A 16,824-nucleotide genomic window follows, 5' to 3' on the forward strand; every position below is an offset into this window, starting at 1 on the left:
TTACATGCAACATCGGCAAGACTTGTACAAAAGGTGGTTGCCGAAACAGGTTCCGGCAACCGCGCCCTACGGGTAAAACTTACGAAGATGCTCAATGTTCCAGGAGTTGCTCACCGAAGTGCCATCTTCGGTCTCAAGGCGGACAGCGCCAGGCCTAGTGACTCGTTTCACCTGGTAAGGGCCTTCCCACTTCGGCGTCAACTTGTTGGAATTCTTGGCGGACTAAACGCGCCGAAGAACAAGGTCGCCTTCCTCGAAACTTCTGGCATTAACTTTGCGGCTATGGTAGCGGTGCAAAGCTTGCTGGTATCGAGCAGCTCGTACAACAGCCTGAAGACGGTCCTCCTCAAGGAGCAGTGCATCATCTTGCCGCAGATGCTCTTGCTCAAGCTCATCATAAGCGAGCACTCGAGGTGACCCATATACGAGTTCCATGGGGAGAACTGCCTCTGCTCCATAGACTAGAGCGAAAGGTGTCTGGCCAGTAGCTCGATTTGGCGTCGTTCTGATCGACCAAAGAACCACCGGCAGCTCCTCGATCCAGTTCCTTCCGCACTTGCGCAGCCTGTCGAAAGTTCTGGTCTTGAGGCCGCGCAGCACTTCAGCGTTTGCCCTCTCCGCTTGACCGTTGCTTCTCGGATGAGCAACAGAAGCGAAGCAGACCTTGGCGCCAAGATCTTGGACGTACTGCATGAAGGTGCGGCTCGTGAATTGCGTGCCGTTGTCGGTGATGATCCTGTTAGGGATCCCGAAACGACAAACAATCGACCTGAAGAACTTGACTGCTGACTGTGCTGTCACCTTCCTCACTGGTTCCACTTCCGGCCACTTTGTGAACTTGTCGATTGCAACGTACAAGTACTCAAAGCCCCCGACAGCTCGGGGAAAGGGGCCGAGGATGTCAAGCCCCCAGACCGAAAATGGCCAGGATAAAGGGATTGTCTGGAGAGCTTGAGCTGGCTGGTGTATCTGTTTGGAGTGGAACTGGCATGCTTCACACTTGGTTACTTGTGCAGTTGCATCCTGGAGGGCTGTCGGCCAAAAGAAACCTTGCCGGAACGCTTTGCCGGCAAGCGCTCTTGCGCCAATGTGGTGACCACATATGCCTCCATGTATCTCTGCCAACAGCTTTTGTCCATCTTCCCGATGAATGCACTTCAATTTCACGCCGTTGAGTCTTCTTTTGTACAGTGTGTTGTCGACAAACTGGTACATACTTGACTGCCGGGCTACTTTTTCCGCTTCTTCTTGCTCTTCGGGAAGTTCTCCTGTCTGAAGGAAACGGACAATCTGCTGTGCCCATGTTGGAGCTTGCGGCTCGGCAACAAGGACTAAAGGCACATCTGCTGCTGCGGGAACATCTGCTTCTACGGCGAGAACCTGCGGCTCAGCCGGAGCTTGATGTTCCCCGGCAAGCTTGCCGGAGCAAAACTTGTCGGGAGCGTCTGCTTCAACGGAACAAACCCTAGGGCTTGTCGGAGCAGACTGCTCCTCAGCACCCTTGGTGTTGATTTTGATGACCTTTTTGGCGGCGGCTTCGGGGAGCTCTGCTAGAAAATAGTCACCAGAAATCAACTTCCTCTTCTTGCTCTGTCCAGTTGATGGTGTTACAGACGGTTGAGTCAGCTTGAGCACAAAAATCCCTGGTTCCACAGGTAACTTGAGTGCGGCGCACTTCGACAGGCCATCAGCAATGTTGTTCTGAGCTCTCGGAACATGCTCCATTTGTAGGCCGTCAAAGTGCTCTTCTAGCTTTCTCACTTCATCAACGTAGGCTTCCATCAACGGACTCTGATAATTCTTGTTCACTTGGCGGACGACAAGCTGTGAGTCACCCCTGACAATGAGCTTCTTGATCCCAAGGTCTGCTGCGATCCTGAGACCGGCAAGCAAACCTTCATACTCTGCAGTATTGTTCGTTGCTTGCTCCTTGGGAAAGTGCATCTGGACTACGTACTTGAGGTGCTCTCCGGTGGGTGCGACAAGCAGCACGCCCGCACCGGCGCCTTGCAGCGAGAAGGCACCGTCAAAGTACATCAGCCACTCTTTGCTTGCTTCCTTGACGGGGATGCTCGTTTCTGGAATTTCTTCATCTTGTGTTGGTGTCCATTCTGCTATGAACTCCGCCAATGCTCTGCTTTGGATAGTTGAAGTGCTCTCAAACTTTAGGCCAAAGCTTGACAGTTCCAGTGCCCACTCGACAATCCTGCCTGTTGCTTCTGGATTTTGCAGTATCCTCTTCAGCGGAAAACGAGTGACGACTGTGATCTCATGTGCTTGGAAGTAATGGCGCAGCTTTCTCGAGGCCATAAGAAGGCCGAAAAGCAACTTCTGCACACCAGAGTACCTTGACCTAGCTCCCTGCAGAAGGGAACTGACGAAGTAAACTAGGCGCTGCACCATCCTTTTCTGCATCTTCTCACACGCCTGTGCAGATCCATCCTTGTCGGGACCAGAGCTTGACGGCGAAGCCCCCTGCTTGTCGCTGGATGCATCTGCCGTGGTTGTTGGCTCATCATCTGCCTCCCTCTCCGCCACTAACGTAGCACTAACCACTTGATTGGTTGCCGCTATATATAGCAGCAACTTCTCTTGTGGCTTAGGTGTGACAAGTGTTGGAGTGGAGGACAGGTATCTCTTCAAGTCCTGCAGCGCAGCCTCCGCCTCCGGAGTCCATTTCATTGGACCTGCCTTTTTCAATATTTTGAAAAATGGCAGGGCGCGCTCAGCAGATCTAGAGATAAACCTGCTGAGAGCAGCCACGCAACCGGCAAGCCTTCGTACATCCTTGACGCGCTTTGGTGCTTCAATCTGCTCAATGGCCTTGATCTTGTCGGGATTGGCTTCAATTCCCCGCTGAGACACGAAGAACCCGAGAAGCTTGCCGGAGGGGACTCCAAACACACACTTCTCGGGGTTAAGCTTGAGGTTGATCTTGCACAGATTTGCAAAGGTTTCGTCTAAATCTTGAATCAGGGTCGCCCTGTCCTTGCTCTTGACCACTATGTCATCCATGTAGGCTTCCACATTTCTGTGCATTTGCGGCTCAAAAGCATGATGGACTACCCTTGTGAATGTTGAACCAGCATTCTTCAAACCGAAAGGCATCCGTACGAAACAATATGTGCCACACGGGGTGATGAATGCGGTCTTCTCCTCATCCTCTTCTGCCATGAAGATCTGATGATATCCTGAGTATGCATCAAGAAATGAGAGCAAATCACATCCAGTCGTGGAGTCAACAATCTGATCGATGCGCGGCAAGGGAAATGGGTCTTTGGGACAAGCTTTATTGACATCAGTGAAGTTGATACAAAGCCTCCATTTTCCGTTAGCCTTGCGCACGACAACAGGATTGGCCAACCACGTAGGATGGAGCACTCCTCTGACAAGGCATGCTGCTTCCAATTTCTTGATTTCTTCTGCGATGAATTCTTGGCGCTCTACTGCCTGTTTCCTGACTTTCTGCTTGACGGGCCGCGCATGAGGGCAGATGGCAAGGTGGTGCTCAATTACTTTCTTGGGAACACCGGGGATGTCAGACGGTTGCCATGCAAACACGTCGACGTTCGCCCGCAGGAAAGCAACGAGCGCGCTTTCCTATTTGGGATCGAGAGTGGCACTGATGGTGAAGGTACCACCAGTGCCGTCCTCCTTGGCGGACACCTTCTTGGTCTCTGGTGGAGCTGCCATTGCCTTCTTACGCTTGCCGGTGGAGCTCGATGGTGCGTCCTCGACGGTAGCGCAGCACTCCGAAGAGGTGCGCTTGCCGGAGTGGGCATCAGAACTCTTGCCGGACTTGGTCTTCTTCTTCCCCCCGGGAGCTTCAGCGGCAAGTGATTTGCGATCTGTTGCGGCTGCTGCTTCCCGATAGATCTTGTCAGCACAGATAAGGGCATCCTTCTTGTCGCCAGGGACAGAGATGACACTTATCGGGCCAGGCATCTTCAGTATGTTGTATGCATAATGAGAGGCTGCCATGAATTTGGCGAGTGCTGGATGACCGAGTATCCCATTGTATGGCAATGGAAAATCAGCAACGTCAAAAGTGACCCTCTCAGTTCTGAAGTTCAACTTGCTGCCAAATGTTACTAGCAACGTGATCTTTCCCTTCGGCTTGCTCCTTCCCGGATTAATTCCTTGGAATGTGCCAGTCTCTTCGAGCTCGCTGTCAGGGATCTGGAGTTTCTGGAGTACCGCGGAGGAGATCAGATTCAAGCCGGCCCCGCCCTCAACTAGCATCTTAGTGACCTTGAGGTTGCGGATAGTTGGTGAAACCAACATCGGCAAGCACCTGACCGCAGTTATGCGATCAGGGTGGTCCTCAATATCAAAGATGATAGGCGTGCTGGACCATTTCAGAGGTTTGCGTGACTCGACGGGTGGTTCTGCTGCATTAACTTCCCGCACCCACTGCTTGAGCTGGCGGTGTGAAGTATGTAGAGAGGCACCACCGTCAACGCACAGGACCTCTGTGGCTTTCTGGAACTCCTACTCATCGGTCTCATCATCATCCATGTCTTCATCGTCGTCGTCATCTTCATCCTTGTCGCGGCCGCGGGGAGGTCTGTCTCCTTGCCGCTGCTTGGCCTTGCCGCGGCGTCCTCCTCAGCCGGGACGTTTCTTGCCAGCCCCTCCAGCACCTTCCTGGGCCTTCTCTTGTCGCGTTGCTCGTATTCAGCCTTCTGCTGCTCAACAAGCTGCTCGACCTTCTTGCAGCTCTGGAGATCATGGCCCTTAGTGCGGTGGATCTTGCAATACTGCTTGTCGTTGCCATCTTGCTTGTTGGTGACCGCCACAGTCTGGTAGTTGGTGTCTGCGGCAACCTCCTTGCCGGAGCTACCAGCTTTGGCTTTGTTGGTGCCACCCCCGTTGCCGGACTGCTCAACAACTAGCACCTCTTTGCCTTTCTTCTTCCTGTTGTTCCGTCGCCGGTTCTTCCTTGCCGGGGCAGTTTCCTCACTATCAGATCCTCCTGCTCCCGTGTTTTCTCCGAGGAGTTTCCTCCCTTCCTCAGCACGTGCACACTTGTTGGCCAGGGCATATAGCTCACTGACGTCCCTGATCTTGCACATCGCCATCTCCTCCCGCATCCTGCGGTTTCGCACGTTCTGATGGAACACGCTGATTACCGTGGCAGGGTGGACATCTGGGATGTTGTGCTGTACACGGCTGAATCTCTGAATGTACTTGCACAGGGGCTCTCCTTCCTTCTGGGCGAGCAGATGAAGGTCACTCTCTTGGCCATGAGGCTTGTGGCCGCCTGTAAAGGCGCCGACAAACTGATGGCATAGATCCGCCCAAGAGGATATGGAGTTGTCCGGCAAGTGCATGAGCCAGGATCTGACATTGGGCTTGAGCACCAGCGGGAAGTAGTTGGCCAAGATCCTGTTGTCCCGGCCCCCGGCAGCTTGCACCGCGATGGTGTAGATGCTGAGGAACTCCGATGGATGCGTCTTGCCGTCGTACTTCTCTGGTACGTCTGGCTTGAAATTCTTTGTGCTAGGCCACTGGACTTGCCGCAGCTCACGAGTGAACGCAGGGCAACCTACCGCGTACGGCAAGTCGCCTGGTTCCCCTGGCGCATGCAAGTCGACAGAGGGCCCAGCGCGCTGGTCTGATTGACGCCGCGCTTCTCTCCGGCGCTCGATGCGGGTTCGAGCGTCTTCTTGCTGTCGTTCGTGAAGAACTTGGAGCTGATCGCGACGGGCTCGTGGATCTGACGATGCGATGGAGTCGCTGTCGAGGTTGATCCGGTGAGTCAGCGATCTTGGCCTTCAGGGTGGAGAGTGCCTGATGGTTGCACCCCCACCGGTTTCGTCACCACCGGCTCGTGTCTGGCAGTCCTGCCGCGGCAGCGATGTACCCGGCTGCCGCGGAGTGTCGCCGTTGGCGTAGCCGATGAGACTCTGAATGGTGGCCCTCCATTCATCGATCTTGTCTGACGTTGGAGGGTAATCCAGGAGCAGTTGAGCTCGCGCCAAAGCTTCTGCTGGAGTGGTGGGCGGCAGTGGCAGACGGCGCGAGGAGCGGGATATGCTCGGACTTCTAACTATGTTAGAAGGAGCAGTATCCCGTCCGGGCGACCGTGTCTCGCTCGTGCTGGCACGTTGGCGTGCATGCTGGTCTTGAGCGCCCCGGGATCCACCAGCTTGATCTTGGTCCAACAAACGTATGGTACTGCGAATACCATGATGTTGTCGGTCCTGCGCCTCCTGAGATGGGCGCGGTACATGCACGGACGCCGTGGTCTGCGCGGCCTTGCCCTTGGACCTGGCAGCGTCGTGAGCTCCCTGGTCGATGTCCGTTCTTCCGCCGGCGTCTACCCCACCGCTCGTTTGCTCCGGTGGTGGTGGGATCGACGCGGACGGAACATCTGCCGCCGAAGCCTTCTTCTTCGGTGGCATGTCGATGAAGAAAACGAAGATCTAGCTCGTGTGAACGCCGGATCAGGTTCACGCAACCTCGACGCCCCCTACCTGGCGCGCCAAAGATGTTGGGGAAACTGATCCACGAACACCTATGGGGCCGGCGGACCGAGCCCCTTTCGGTTCGGCGGGGGGCAGAGGTCGCACGAAGAGCAGATCGAGGCGAAGAACACGAGCAGTTTACCCAGCTTCGGAGCTCTCCGGAGAGATAACACTCCTACTGCTGCTTGTCTGATTGTATTGTGTTCTTGCTCGGGAGCACTGAGAGCTATAGTACACGTGAGCAGCTAACGAGACCGAGCGTGAGTGTTTTCTGGCTTCGAACTGAGCCGAACCCCCTCTACGTTGCGCATGGGCCTCCTTTTATACGCTCAAGGGGTCACCGACAGGTGGCAACGTAAACAAGGGTACAAATGTAAAAAGAGAGGTGGTTGGTACAGCTACCTGTACAGTGCATCCTACCTAACCCTGACGGCAGGGGACAAAGGCATTAAATGCCCGTCTGCGTCGCCCAAACAGTGCAGAAAAGGACCGTCAGGGACGTCACCGCTTGCCATGATGGCGATCTTGTCAGCACCGCTTGCCACCGTGCACCGCTGGCTGCACAGCCTCCCGCTACGCATGCCTGGAAAGGCCTCATGGCGACACGTTGGTGGATGCGCTGGAGCGTGGGCACAGAGTGGCCGCTTTCCGCGGCAAGCGCCTTGCCGCGGTCGTTGTCTTGTCGCGTCCGGAAGCTTGTCGCTCACCGGGCCTTGCCGGGACGCGTGGCGCGTCGCGGCAAGTTCCTTGAGATGCCTCGGTTGGCCTTCCCGGCAAGCTCCTCTTGCCTGGGCCTTGTCTCCTTGGCTTGAATACTTTGTTCTTGAATGGCTCCAGAGGAACCACGGAGGACCTTGGCGGTCACATGGCAAGCCTTGCCGCGGGGCGCTGCAACTGCCCGTGCACAAGTTCGGGATACTAGGGTACCCCTACTCTAGTACACCAACACCAAAGAACTGCCGACAACTCATCAATCTAGCACCTTCCACTCTCGCGCAGCCTGTCAAAAGTCTTTGTCCTTAAGACTCGTAGGACTTCAGCATTTGCTCTCTCCGCTTGGCCGTTGCTTCGTGGGTGTGCCACGGAGGCAAAACAGACCCTGCTGCTAAGATCTTCAATGTATTGCATGAAGGCATGGCTTGTGAACTGTGTGCCGTTGTCGGTGATGATCCTGTTGGGTACCCCGAAACGACACACTAGCCCCTTGAAGAACTTGATGGCTGACTGCGCTACCACCTTCCTCACTGCTTCCACCTCTGGCCACTTTGTGAACTTGTCGATTGCAACGTACAAGTATTCAAAGCCCCCGACAGCACGGGGGAAAGGGCCCAATATGTCGAGCCCCCAGACCGAGAAGGGCCAGGACAGAGGAATAGTTTGAAGGGCTTGAGCTGGTTGATGGAGCTTCTTTGAATGGAACTGGCACACTTCACACCTGGTTACTAGTGTCGTCGCATCCTGGAGGGTGGTGGGCTAGAAGAAACCTTGCTGGAAAGCCTTGCCGGCAAGGGCCCTCGACCCTATGTGGGAGCCACATATGCCTCCATGTATCTCTGCCAACAGCTTTAGTCCTTCCTCCCGGGAGATGCACATCAATTTCACCATATTCGGTCTTCTTCTGTACAATACATTTTCAACGAATTGGTACAGAGCAGACCGGCGGGCTACTATTTCTGCCTCTTCCCGCTCCTCAGGAAGCTCTCCTTGCTGAAGGAATTGGACGGTGTGCTGTGCCCATGCCGGAGCCTGTGGCTCGACGACAAGGACCAAAGGCATCTCTTCCGCCACGGGAGCGGCCGCCTCCACGGCTACGACCTGAGGTCCTGTCGGAGTCGGTTGCCCTGCAGCAGGATCGGCATCCACGGCAACATCTTCGCCGGCGGCTCCAGGGAGCTCGGTGGGGAAGTACTTGTCGGGGCCTAGCTTCCTCCGCTTGTTCTGCCCGGTCGACGGCTCAACGGATGGTTGGGTCAACTGAAGCACAAAAGTATGGTTCCACAGGTAGCTTGAGGGCAGCGCGCTTTGACAGGTAGTCGGCGATGTCGTTCTCCGCCCGAGGGACATGCTCCGCCTGTATACCATCAAAGCGCTCCTCCAGTTTCCTCACATCATCTACGTAAGCTTCCATCAACTGGCTTTGATAATCTTTGTTGATCTGCCTGACGACGAGCTGTGAGTCACCCCTGACAATGAGCTTCTTAACTCCGAGGTCTGTCGCGATCCTGAGACCGGCAAGCAAACCCTCATACTCGGCGGTGTTGTTGGTCGACATCTCCCGGGGGAAGTGCATCTGGATGACATACTTGAGGTGTTCTCGGTGGGTGCGACAAGCAATACACCAGCACCGATGCCTTGCAGTGAGAAGGCACCATCAAAGTACATGATCCAGTTGCGGCTCGTTTCCTCACCGGGGAGAGCGGTCTCCTGTACCTCTTCGTCAGGCGTCGAGGTCCATTCCGCAACAAACTCCACCAAGACTCTGCTCTGAATCATCTTTCAAACTTCAAACCGAAACTTGATAGCTCCAGGGCCCATTCCACGATTCTCCCCATTGCATCTGGGTTATGCAGTATCCGTTGCAACGGGAGGTGGGTGACCACTGTGATCTCATGCGCTTGGAAGTAATGGCGCAGCTTCCTCGAAGCCATAAGGAGGCCGAAGAGCAGCTTTTGCGCACCTGAGTACCTCGACCTAGCCCCTTGCAAGAGGGAGCTGACGAAGTAAACTGGGTGTTGTACCATTTTCTTCTTCTGCGCCTCTTCACCCGACCGCATGGGTCCTATCGTACTAGCGCTAGTCTTGCCGGGACCGAGCCTTGCCGGGAACTCAGTCTTGCCGGGACTGAGCCCTGCCTGGGAGGGTTCCGGCCTGCCAACCATTAACTCTGCCGCTGCTGCTGCCTCCTCATCAACCTCCCTCTACGCCACTAGTGCGGCACTAACCACCTGATTTGTTGCCGCTAGGTAAAGCAGCAACGGTTCTTGTGGTTTGGGCGCAACCAGCACTGGGGTAGAGGAGAGGTATTTCTTCAAATCTTGCAGTGTTGCCTCTGCCTCCGGGGTCCACTCTACCGGCCCTGCCTTCTTCAAGATCTTGAAAAAAGGAAGGGCACGCTCTGCGGACTTGGAGATGAACCGGCTCATGGCAGCAACGCAGCCAGTGAGCCGACACACGTCCTTGATCTGTTTGGGTGCCTCGATCTGCTCGATGGCTTTGATCTTATCTGGGTTTGCTTCAATCCCGCGTTGGGACACAAAGAACCCGAGAAGCTTGCCGGACGGGACGCCGAAGACGCACTTCTCAGGGTTCAATTTGAGGTTGATCTTGCGCAGGTTTGCAAATGTTTCCTCCAGATCTTGCACAAGGGTTGCTTTTGTCCTTGGTCTTGACCACTATGTCATCCATGTAAGCTTCCATATTTCTATGTAGCTGGGGCTCAAAACCAATTTGGACTGCTCTTGCAAAGGTTGAGCCAGCACTCTTCAACCCGAAAGGCATCCGTAAAAAGCAATACATACCACATGGGGTGATGAACGCTGTCTTTTCCTCGTCTTCTTTCGTCATGAAGATCTGGTGGTATCCCGAGTAGGCGTCAAGGAATGATAACATGTCACATCTAGCCGTGAAGTCAACAATCTGGTCGGTGCACGGTAATGGGAAGGGATCCTTTGGACATGCCTTATTGATGTCTGTGTAGTCAATACAGAGCCTCCACTTCTCATTTGCCTTGCGCACCACTACCGGATTGGCAAACCACGTCGGATGGAGTACTCCTCTCACCAACCCTGCCGCCTCTAGCTTTCTAATTTCCTCCGTGATGAACTCCTGCCTCTCCAGAGCTTGCTTCCTGACCTCCTTCTTGACGGGCCGCGCATGAGGACAGACAGTAAGGTGGTGCTCAATCACCTCCCTGGGAACGTCGGGGATATCAGAGGCTTGCCATGCAAACACATCGACATTCGCCCGCAGGAAGGCGACGAGCTCGCTTTCCTATTTGCTATCAAGGGTGGAGCTTATGGTGAACACTCCCCCCGTGTCGTCCTCCTTGACGGACACCTTTTTGGTCTCTGGTGGTGTAGCTCTAGACTTCTTGCTCTTGCCGGCGGAGCTCTCTGGCACGTTCTCAATGGAAGCACAACACCCCAAAGAGGTGTGCTTGTCGGAGTGGGTGCGAGGGGTCTCGCCGGTCTTCTTCTCTCCCGGGGCTCCGTTGGCAGGAGCAGGTGCCTTAGCGGCAGCTGCTGCAACTACTTCCCGGTAGAGTTGGTCGGCGCAGATTAGCGCATCTTTCTTGTCGGAGGGGATGCTGATGATGTTCATCGGCTCGGGCATCTTCAGCATGTTGTAGGCATAGTGTGAAGCCGCCATGAACTTGGCTAGCCTCGGGCGGCCGAGGATCCCGTTGTAAGGCAAGGGGATCTCGGCTACGTCGAAAACAATCCTCTCCGTCCTGTGGTTCATCTCGCCTCCGAATGTCACGAGCAGCGTGATCTTTCCCTTTGGCTGGCTCCTCCCCGGGTTAACCCCTTGGAACGTACATGTCTCCTCGAGGTCTCCATCAGGGATCTGTAGCCTTCTGACCACAACGGGCGAGATCAAGTTTAGGCCGGCCCCGCCATCAACCAACATCTTTGTCACCTTGAGGTTGCGGATTGTTCGTGAAACCAACAACGGCAAGCACCCGACCGCAGTGGTGCGGTCAGGGAGGTTCTCGGTGTCGAAGATAATGGGCGTGCTAGACCATTTCAGTGGCTTCCGTGCGTCAAACGATGGCTCCACCGCTGTGATCTCACGTGCCCACTGCTTGAGTTGGCGGTGGGATGTGTGCAGCGAGGCGCCACCATCGACGCACATGGCCTCTGTGGCTTTTTGAAACTCATCGAGCTGCTCGGTGGGATGTGTGCTGCTCTCCTTGTCCCGCCATTCATACTCGGCTTTCTACTTCTCGGCGAGCAGCTCTACCTGCCGGCAGTTTTGGAGATCATGGCCCTTGGTGCGGTGGATCTTGCAATACTGCTTGTCGGAGCCTCCTGGCTTATCGGCGGCCGCCAAGGCCCGGCAAGCGGCACACCCGGCAACCTCCTTGCCGGGGTCACTTGCCTTGGGTTTCTTGGTGGTGCCAGTATCGTCGGATCCCTCGACGGCAAGCACGGTCTTGCTCCTGCGCTTCCTGTTACGGTGCCGACCCTTCTTCGCAGGGGTGGCGGTGTCATCCGTAGAGTCGGTTTCCGCATCGGCGTCTTAGCCGGGGTACTTCCTTCCCTCCTCAGCACGGGCGCATAGATCGGCCAGAACATAGAGCTTGTCCACGTCCTTAACCTTGTTCATCACCAACTCTTCATGCATCTTGTGATTGCGCACGTTCTGATGGAACACACTGATCAAGGTGGCAGGATGAACGTCGGGGATGTTGTACTACACTCGGCTGAACCTTTGGATGTACTTGCATAGGTTTTCTCCTTCCTTCTGGGGTATGATGTGCAAATCACTCACCTGGCCATGAGCTTGGTGACCTCCGGTAAAGGCGCCAACAAACTCATGACACAGATCCGTCCAAGAAGAAATGGAATCCGCCGGCAAGTGCATCAACCATGACATAACATTAGGCTTGAGTGCCAACGGGAAGTAGTTGGCAAGCACCTTATCGTCGCGGGCCCAGCAGCTTGCATCGCGATGGTGTAGATGCTGAGGAATTCTGACGGGTGAGTCATGCCGTTGTACTTCTCGCCAACGTCGGGCTTAAATGTACGATGGGAGGGCCACTGGAACTGCCGCAGCTCACGGCTGAAAGCTGGACAACCCACCTCGTAGGGTAGGCCACCATAGCCTCCCGGCGCTGGGTGGTCCGTAGTGGGCCCTGCCTGCCTGTCCGACTGGTGGCGCGCGTCACGTCGGCGCTCGATCGTAGTTCGAGCATCCTCATGAGCCCGCTCCCGAAGGACTTGGGCGCTGATCGCGGTTGGTTCGCGGGTCAGACGACGCGATGGAGATATCATCACCAGCGTCACCGTGACGGGCCAATGCCCGGGGCGGTCGGGATGGAGGTGGGGAGTACACCGTGGCTGCGTCGCCACCGGCATGGCCTCCGCTAGCACGCGGCAGCCCGGCGGGGCGACGGCCGACAGGTCCCGCCGGCCGCAACCCATCGTTGTTGGCGATGCCGATGAGGCTTCAGACGGTGGTCCTCCATTCGTCAAGTTTCTCCGTGGCAGGAGGAAAATCAAGGAGCAGCTGCGCGCGCTAGGGCTTCCGCTGGCGTGGGTGGCAGAGAAAGCTGGGTGGACCGCGGTGCGCCTCGACTCCTAACCACATTAGAAGGAGCTGCGTCACGGCTCCGCAGTCGTTCGCCACCTCCATCAGCACCTCGACACGCATGCTGGCCCTCTTCTTCATGTGATGGACGAACGGGACTCTTCCCAGGGCGGCGCGCAGGTCACCGGCAGGGTGACGCTGCTCATCACGCACGACCTGAGAGGAGCGCGCCGTGGGCGCCGGTGTTGGCGCCTTGGAGGCCACCGTGCCGCCGCCCGGCGGGACGGCGGCGCCCCTAGAGGGCCCCGTGCCGCCTGTGGGGGGCTCGACTCCACCTCCGGAGCCCGCGACTAGTGGCTCGCCGCCTAGCGTGCGAACGACGCCACTCATCAGGCCGGGACCATCGGGGTGATGTAGATGCTCGCGGGCCGCGCCATGGGTTCTCTCTACGACTGGCCCGCTACCGGTCCGCGGCGGTACCAACCCGGTCCCGGACAAACCGATCGTCGTGGTCTTCTTCTTCTTAGGAGCCATGGCAATGAAGAACAACTAGGTCAACTGCTAGACCGGATTCTCACAATTGCGCCCCTACCTGGCGCGCCAAAGATGTCGGTGGGAAACAACACCCGTGGGATCACTGGAATCCCTTCTACGGTTGCGGGGCGCGGGGATCGTGAGAAGAGCAGAACTAACAGGCGACACAAAGGGATTTACCCAGGTTCGGGCCGGAAAGATGCGTAAAACCCTACGATCCTGCTTTGGTGGAGTATTTAGTGTTCTTGAGCTCTTGAACTAGCTCTGGGTGCTGTGAGGTTCGAAAGAGCCGAATCCTCCTTCCGTGTGTCATGGGCCTCCATTTATAGGCGAAAGGGGCTGCCACAGTGGCACACGGGAGGTGGAAAGTGCTATAGTGTTGCGAGCTTATCGCTGGTATTACAGGACAAAGCGCATTTAATGCGAGGCTTAGGTGTCCCTTCGCTTTATCGGGGACGGGGGCGAGGCCCGTCCCGTCCATCGCCGCTCCCCCCTGCTTCGACACGCGCCCTGGCCAGCGATGCATGCGGTGCCATGTAGGCAGGCAGGCAACTGAGGTGCGCAGTGGTGGAGCCTCCACGAAGAGCTGCATGTTGCCATGCAGGTGCCTGCCCAGCTAGCTGGGTCGGCAGCTGCATGCGAACGGTGGTGAAGACTTGGCTGGCTCGGGCCTGACAATGGCCCTGCCGGTGCGCTTGGCGAGGGTCTTGCCGGGTGGCCCGGCAAGGGTCTTGCCGTGGCGCGCTGGCTTCCCCGGCAAGGATCTTACCGGGGGTCTTGTGGGTTCCTTCGGTGAGGATAGCTGCCTTCCTGTCCTCTTTTGATCTTGAGCATTCTATGTCTTCACAAAGATCTACATGCCACCACGGAGGTGCCTCCCGAGCCCTATCACAACGCATTCGTCTAGTGTTGGTGGGCTCAAAGGTGGCTTGCTCGGCTGGTGGGGGCGGGCTCACCTGGCAAGGGTCTTGATGGGGCCGCTGAGGCTCCTCTGGCAAGAGTCCTTGCCAGGGAAACCTGCTTCGTCCATGTGATCTTCGTGGCCTTGGTTCTTGTCATTGCCCTGTTTTCCTTGTGGCTTCGGCTTTTCTCCGGCTTCCCTTTCTTGCCCTGTTTATGTGTGGCCGTGGCGGGAGGTTCTGACTGCCCATGCACAAGTAAAGGGGTCAAAAGAAGAGCCCCTACTTTTGTACACCGACATTATTCCACACATCGACCGCTATCCAGCATGCATCTAGTGTATTAAGTTCATGAAAAAACAGAGTAATGCAATAAGAATGATGACATGATGTAGACAAGATCCGTTTATCTATTGCAGCAGATATAGATCTCGTCTTTTTATCCTTAGTAGCAACGATACATACGTGTCGGTTCCCTTTCTGTCACTGGGATCAAGCACCATAAGACCGAACCCACTACGGGGCACCTCTTCCCATTGCAAGATAAATAGATCAAGTCGGCCAAACAAAACCCAAATATCGGAGAAGAAATACGAGGCTATAAGAGATCACACATATAAGAGATCAAAGAACTCAAATAACTTTCATGGATATAAAAAGATATAAGTGATCATAAACTCGAAGTTCATCAGATCCCAACAAACACACCGCAAAAAGGACTTACATCATATGGATCTCCAAGAGACCATTGTATTGATAATCAAGAGAGAGAGAGAGAGAGAGAGAGAGAGAGAGAGAGAGAGGAAGCCATCTAGCTACTAACTACGGACCCGAAGGTCTACAAATAACTACTCACGCATCATCGGAGAGGCACCAATGGAAGTGGCGTACCTCTCTGTGATGGTGTCTAGATCGGATCTCAGTGTTTTGGACTCTGCGACGGCTATATGAAAATTCCATCGACTCCCCTAGGGTTTCTAGAATATTGGGGTATTTATAGAGCAAAGAGTCGGTCCAGGGGGCACCCGAGGTGGGCACAACCCACCTGGGCGCGCTTGTGCCTCATGGCGCGCCCAGGTGGGTTGTCCCCTCCTCAGGACTCCCCCAGGTGCAACCAGGGCCCGTTGTGTTCCTTCTAGACCATAAAAAATCATCGTAAATTGGCATGGTATTTGGACCTCTTCTGATATTGATTTCCTGCGATGTAAAAAACATGCAGAAAAATAGCAACTAGCACTTGGCACTATGTCAATAGGTTAGTACCAAAAAATGATATAAAATGACTATATAATGATTATAAAACATCCAAGATTGATAATAAAACAGCACGAAATAGTAAAAAATTATAGATACGTTGGAGACGTATTAGTGGGACCGAAAATCCGTTAGTTTGCTTCTGTTGAAGATACACCGGGTTTTTGATAAATGTCGGACATCCAGTGAGCAGTATGTGACCGGGCGTTCGGTAAATGCCGGACATCCGGTGATAGAGGCAAAGGTGTCTCGTCTTTCGATGAGATGATGGATATCGCTTTGGTGGAAGTCGACTTTGACGATCCGACTACGAACATGCGAGGACGTCGCGCCTTAGCAATCGCTAAACCAACTCCAAGAGGTTATTGACCACGCCGAAGCACGATCAACCTGACCACGAGGGTCTGTTTCCTACGAGCAAACGAAGATCAAGCAAGAAACTGAGATTGCAATCTGGATATTGCGAATATAAGATGAAAGCTTTATTGATCAAGGTGGGGTTCTGTGACGCCTTTGTCTGGTCGTTGAACACAAACGAAGTACGCGAAGTTGCAGCTATGGTGAACTTTAATCTAAACAAAACCCAAAGTCTAAACGACGCCCTAAGGGTTGTATATATGGAGGGAGAGGGGGGAATTTCGTGGCCCTTGAGGGAGGGGTCCGAAACCAACCCTAACTCTTGTTTCCCCGCACATACAGACTCTAAAAATAGCCTATAATCAAGTATTTCGAAATTGCATGGGCCTGGCCCAATAATAAGGTGACGCAACACCTAGAATAGCCTCTGGACGAAAATTATGAAGTAGCATCTTGTATATTTCGTCCAAGACTTCATGCACTCATTATGGTGGCTTCCACGTCCTGAAATCATCACTTGTAACTCCGTTCTTGTTCCCCTTGCGCATGCCATCATCTCCATGCTTGTTCTTGCTCCAATGTTCATCCTTCTCAAAGCTAGGCCCTTCATTTGTAAGCAAAACAAATGTATCCAATTTAGGCAGCATCATATTCTCATGAACATTAGAATCATTACCAAGAAATGAAAGTACCTGGTAATTTAATTGGCGTGCGCGAGCTCTAGTAATTGGTCCAGTATGTATAGCAGCAGGGGCTGTGGGTGTAACAATGGTATTGATGTCCTCATCATCCGGTGAGCCAGAGACCAAGTGGTTTTCCCGAAACATAAGAAGTAAGTCTCTTTGGGGAAACCTCCCACAGATGTACTGTGGGTGGATGTGTGACATGGTTGTATGATGTGAGTGGAAGGCTTTGAAAAACCATGGGTTTTGAGCAAATCTTTCACGAGTCCCGATGATCCCCTCTTAATAGTGCACGATCCCTATATAAGAACAAACCAAAAAATATCCTAAGTTATTTATCTTTGTTTCTTCATTCTTGAGCAATACAGAAATATG

The sequence above is a fragment of the Triticum aestivum genome, chromosome 6B (genome assembly GCF_018294505.1).
Source record: "Triticum aestivum cultivar Chinese Spring chromosome 6B, IWGSC CS RefSeq v2.1, whole genome shotgun sequence".
NCBI classification, from domain to species: domain Eukaryota; kingdom Viridiplantae; phylum Streptophyta; class Magnoliopsida; order Poales; family Poaceae; genus Triticum; species Triticum aestivum.